Below are 6336 nucleotides of genomic sequence, written 5' to 3'. Positions count from 1 at the left end.
ACCCACGGTCGACGTGGGTGGCCAGAAGAACGCACTCACCCTCCTGAGGCTGCGGCTCTGACTCCCTCCCCGGGAGCCGCCCCGATTCATGGGGGATCAGCCCACCGTCGACCAGGTCATCGAGATCCGCCTGCGTGATTGTCGAGCGGATCCAGTCGCCCTGGATCCAGCCCGGCCCGCAGGCCGGTCCTCGATGAAGAACCACTCCGACTGGTTCCTCTCCCCTTCGCCTTCGCTGTCGCTTTCTTCGCCCGCTCCAGAGTTGTCGTCTTCTCCTTCACCATCGTCGCCGGTGAAGCACGCGCGGGGCAGTGGCGCTGGGGCAGAAGCTAATGCGGCGGAGAAATCTGGAGAAGAGGAAGGAATAAGGGTGCACTGTTGAAAAAAACCCGTCCGACGCTTATATAAGGTTGCTTCCGAATGGCTGACATGTGGGCCTGAGCGATCCTGTCAAATCCCGCAACAGTCGCGTGCGCGATACGTGGCGAAAAAGGTGGCGCAGAGATTGAGGCGTCCCTGCCTTATCCCGTCCGATTACTGCGGCCTCGCCCCGTCCTGCGTGCTTCCCAAAATTCGAATCCCGCAGAATCCGCGAGTTGTAGAACGACTTGTCAGACAGAAGATATCCTCCGCTCTGGCACTCAGAGCTCCCCAAGCAAAAATTTCACTCGACAGATATAAAGAATGGATCAAGGCGACTGAAAAAGAAGTTGGAGCCGTCAGATAAAAGTTCATCGATCCAAGACAAGACACGCTCATAGCGCAAGAAATGGGTCGGAAAAATTCTCAACTCCTTCCCCACTCAAACCCTGATCCATTCGGGGGCTAATGATGAAGCTATGTACCTAGGGTAGGGTCATGGACCTGTTAAACTACCCTACCCAAGGACATCTCTTGAAGAAACTACCGATCAGTCGACCTAGAGGTGATCCACTCGACAGACTCTAGGACACTCGACCATGAAGATAACCACTCGACCATGAAGCTAACCAGTCAACAGCCAGAAGACCTAAGGTCACTCTGCATGCAATGGCCTATCATTAAGTAGCCTTTATGGTCTTCATAGCACTTTATGTGGGCGTTACCAGTAACCCCCTGTCTTAATGTACTTTATACCCTGCATAACTGAGGGCCGGAGGGGTCTGGCGAACTCTATATAAGCCACCCCCCTCCTCAGTGTAAAGGGTTCGCACCCCTGTAACTCACACGCATATAATCTAGTCAACCGCCTCCGGGCTCCGAGACGTAGGGCTGTTACTTCTTCCGAGAAGGGCCTGAACTCGTAAAACTCTTGCATGTACAGCTACTCCATTGCTAGGATCTTGCCTCTCTCTTAGTACCCCCCTACACTACTGTCAGACTTAGAACCACGACACCTACCACTACATTGCCGCATCTTCCACGGCTGTTGTTCGTTCCCGTCCGAGGCCTCACCGTCGTTCTACGCCTTGGTTCGCTCGCTATGCCCGCTGCCGTCTGGCATTGTCAACATGGTCAACAACCAAGAGGAATTAGGAGATGACTGTACATGGAGAGGCTGACAGTAGGGACCCATCAGGGTCATTGCATTTTGCAAGCAGGTGCCTCGTTATTAGTACAAGCCAAAAAATACTTCCTCCTAATTGTCAATGTAGTCAATAAACGAGAAAATTACACAACGAGCGGATAACACCAGGGACCCAGCAGCTCGCCCAGTTGTTTTTTAGTTTCAGAGATGGAGCTCAACTGTGCGCTGTGCGGGGGCTGTGGCCCGTCTAGCCCATGCTTACGCTTTAATTTAAGCACATGACGAGCCTAGTTGATATATTTTTTCTTTCTAAAAATGGTTAGCCCAGTTCTTTTTTTGGAGAATACCAAAACCGAGGCCTACTTGCTTTTCTCAACCCTACTGGGCTGCAAATCTTTCAAGACGAGGAGGGATGTAAGTAGTAAGAAATGGGCTTCCCTAGAAAATGGGCTATAAGTTGTAAGAAATGGGTTGTAAATTTTTAAACCAAAGACAACCGGCAATTGCATTAAAATATCTTTTTTTTCAGGATTTCTCTACTCTCTACTCTTATAAAAACCAAAGCCAACTAGCAATTACATTAAAATATCATATTTTCTCCCACAAGATAAACTACTCATACAAATGCATCTCCGTTCCGTGCAATGAACGGGCATCTGGCTAGTTAAGATTCTAAATTTCATTCATTTTTTGCCGAGAATTGTTTTTTGAATTTTATTTTGATATAATTTTTAAAAAATTATTTTTAACCTGACTCGAAATTTCGTAATTAAAAGAGTTCGGACCCCACCAAAAATATGCAAAATTTTGTTGAATTTTTTAGCAGTGCCCAGAATATATGGTCTGTAATGCTAATAAAAAGAATATGGGCTTCAAATATCCTTAAGAATTAGCAAATGGGCTATAAATTATTGAAAATAATGGCTAATGGGTTGTATACTGTTTTCCACAGATTTTGAGGCTGACTTCTGGGCCTACTAGGTTGACGATGACGCTGTCCTAAAAAAAATTGACGCGTACGCAAGGCTTTGTCAACTTAGTCAACACAAAGCAGTGGCTGTTGGATGTCCATCCAACGGCCGTCGTGCTTCTTCAATCTCTGATCTTCCTGCTCCAGCTGCCCAAACTAGGGCCAGCGGAACTGCCTGCTCCCTCCTCCCATGGTTGGTTGTGCTGTCGCCAGGCCATCCCTCTACCCACCCACACATCCTGTTATTTTCCGGCGACGTCAGCCTCACCCCGCAGTCGACCAGTCAGCGCTCATACTCCCCTCAGCGTGGGCATCCGCTGCGGTGGCTTCGCCGGCTCTAGGTGGTTCCCTTCCTGGGCCTTGCCCTCGTCCATCGTGTTTGTGCTCTCAGCGTGGCGAGGTCAACATGGTCAACAAACAACATCCATCGAAAGAGGCTGAAAGTAGGGGCCCACACAAGGAAATGCCTCCTTATTACACGTAAAATAATGATTCCTCAATCTGACAGCTGGGACCCATCAGAAGGGCCTCTGTATTTTGCGAAAAAAACGTTCCCCCCACTGTCAGCTCGGACCCACCGGAAGTGCCTCCTTATTACGCACAAAAAAATGAATACTCCCCCTGCTAGCTAGGACCCACCTTGGTGGGAGGCTGACTTGTGGGCCTACTAAGTTGACGGGGACTGAGGGCTTTGTCAACTTAGTCAATATGAATGATTCTAGCTCTAGTGACCGTACGATGTCCATCCAATGGCCGTAGTGCTTCTTCAACCTCTGGTCTTCTTGCTCCGGCCGCCCAAAGCAGCGCCGGTCGTGTCGCATGCTCCTGCCTCCCGTGGCCGACTGTGCTGCCGCGGAGGCCTCACTGCCCCCTACTATTCCCACCGCTGGCTAGGCCCTGCGGCGATGGGAACCTCACACCGCAGCCGAACCAGTGAACCCTCGTACTCCTCTCCGTGCGGGCTTCCACTGCCGCGTCTTCCCCGGCTCCGCGTCGTCCCCTTCCTGGGCCTTGCCGTCGTCCACCACCCTGGTGCTCTCGGTGCGGCGTGGTCAACGTGGTCAAGGAACGACTTCCATCGGAAGAGTACTGTACATGGAGAGGCTGACAGTTGGGTCCATGGCGGCCGCAAGGAAGTGCCTCCTTATTACACCCAAAATAATTATTCCTCCACCTGACAGCAAGGACCCACCGGATGGGCCCCCGTATTTCACAAAAAAAAATGTTTCCCCCCTGATTGTTGGGTCCCGCCAGCTACATCTTCGCATGCAAGGAAGTGCCTGACAGTCACGACCCACCTGGTCGAAGCGTACGTAGCGTTGTCATTTGTCGCGAATGCGTACGTACATACTGATCGATGTAGAGGCACTCACGTGTCATAGTAGAGGCGCGCACGTGGCATAGTAGAGGCGCGCACGTAGCATGTACACGTACGTACAGCAGCCAGTGTGCAAGAAAGAAAATACGGCCATGTACGTACATACGGGCAGGGTCTCGAACGCCTACTCGTGCATACGTATGACCAGGGCTCGTGTACATGGCTGGGTCGGAACAGAGAAACTGTGTCGTCGTCGTGTTCATGGGGAGCCAATTGGCAGGGTCGGAACAGAATGCGTCGTCCTGTTCATCGGGAGGGCTTGGACAGAACAGCCGATTGAAACAAGGCCTGGCGTACCGCAGAACAGAGGAAACGGCCTTGTGTTCGATCGGCCATATTCAAAACGGGATCCTACTCATCGGGAGGGGTCTGGCGTACCGCAAAATGGAGGAAACGGACTTCGGTTGGACCTCCTACGGTCGAAACAGGGTCATTTTGATCAGGAGGGGTGTGGCCTACCGCAAAACGGAGGAAACGGACTTGTGTTGGAGCGCTACGGTCGAAACGGGGGTCCTGTTCATCGGAAGGGGAGTGGCGTACCGCAAAATGGGACTCCACGGGATACTGTTCATCTCCACCGTCGACCTTCTCCAGCCTCCACGAGCTACTGTTCATCCACCGTCGACCTCCTCCGGTCTCTACCTGCGACTGTTCATCCACGGGCTCCTGTTCATCTAGCCTCCACCGTGCGCTACTCCACCGGCTACTGTTCAACCAGCCCTCTCCACGGGCTACTGTTCAACCACCCCTCCATGGGAAACTATTCATCCAGCCATCCACCGGCTACTATTCATCCAGCCCTCCACGGGGTCGTCCTGTTCATCTAGCCCTCCACGGGGTCCTATTCATCCACCCCCAACCGGCTCGATCAGGGTCCTGTTCATCCAGCGGCAACGGCCTCTACTACCACGGGGTCTTGTTGATCCAACCCCCACCGGGAACTGTTCATCCAACCCACCCACCCACCCCCCCCAACAACGCTCATTGTTCATCCAGAGGCAGCATCGATCGGCTTCAGCTAGCAGTAGTAGCGAAGGAATCGCTCGATCGCTCGGGTTCAGTAACACGTAGCCTGCAGTGTAATCACTCGGGCTCAGTTAGGCGACGCCTCACTCGGGTTCAGTTAGAGCCCAACGCCTCACACCCACGCGTGTACGGTATGGGAGAAACGCGCATTGCTCGGCCCCCGACCACCCACCGTAATCGGGAACTCCCCGATATTTTCCTCGCCCTCGCTTCTACCACGGTTTTTCCGTCATGGACAGCCCAAAGAATGTCATGCAGCTGCATCTCCGCCCCGCCCAGGACGAAAAGCCCATTTTCTGTCATGATTTTTTGTCATAGAAGTAGGAGCCCACCACATCTATGATGATACCGGGTTTTGTCACAATTATCTTCATAGAAGTGTCATAAGTATGACAGAATAAATTTCGTTCGGCCCAAAATGTCACGGATGTGTCTTCTTTTTTGTAGTGCAGGGGTGCATGGAAGCTTGCCATCCATGTGCCAGAGCCATGAGTTAGTTGCGAGATCTTATGGGTTTCACCTCTAGCCTACCCCAACTTGTTTGGGACTAAAGGCTTTGTTGTTGTTCTTGTTGTTGTTGTTGTTGTTTTCAGTTGGGTTTTCCGTGTTGTTGGCAGTCACCAGTGTGTCTCTGGTTGACACTTGTGATACTAATTGCATTTTTGCCATAAACTGTATCTTCGCCACTACTTGCACTAGCCCACTACCACGTCTCGTGTCTCATCACTGCACTCCTCCCTCTTCCTTATATCACCACGACATTCTTTTTCCTTTTTCCTGCATGTGACTTTTTCTTCCATCTGTATGTATACATTATAGTTTTATTTCTAGGTATTTCAGTATTCTTGTCCTTCAAATTTCTGCTTTATGACAATATATCCTCGATTTCTTCTGCAAATGGCGAGGAGAAGGTTGCTACTCACGAGGGAGTTATTGGATTTCCCCGTAGAGGAAGGGTGATGTAGCACATCAGCAGAAAGTATTTTGCTCAGTTAAGAACCAGTAGGAGTCACTAAGATTCCAATGTTAGCAGTACCTGCACAAAAACAAATAAATTCCTTGCACCCAACAAAGGCAAGGGAGTTGTCAATCCCCATGTCCTTGCGAGCTACAAGATGAAATGTAAATAGTGATAGGGCAGAGCAGCAATAAAGTAAAGAGTAATTGTTATAAGAGTTTTTGCACTGATGGAAAATAAACCGGGGGGTCATATGTTCACTAGTGTCACCTCTCTCGGAAGCATGTAGTGGCATGGTACACAAACTATTGTTGGGAAATTGCCAGAATAGCGCAAATTATAACTATTATCAGTCATGGCATAGTCTCACATAGGTATTACGTCCGTGATAAGTAGAATGTTAGACATATTGGTGTCTACTACTATTACTCCATCCCAAGACCTCTATCCAACATGCATCTCAAGGATTAAGTTTACAAGAAAGAAGAAACAGAGTA

The sequence above is a fragment of the Triticum dicoccoides genome, chromosome 6B, assembly GCF_002162155.2.
Source record: "Triticum dicoccoides isolate Atlit2015 ecotype Zavitan chromosome 6B, WEW_v2.0, whole genome shotgun sequence".
Lineage (NCBI taxonomy): Eukaryota > Viridiplantae > Streptophyta > Magnoliopsida > Poales > Poaceae > Triticum > Triticum dicoccoides.
This window is presented reverse-complemented; position numbering follows the sequence as displayed.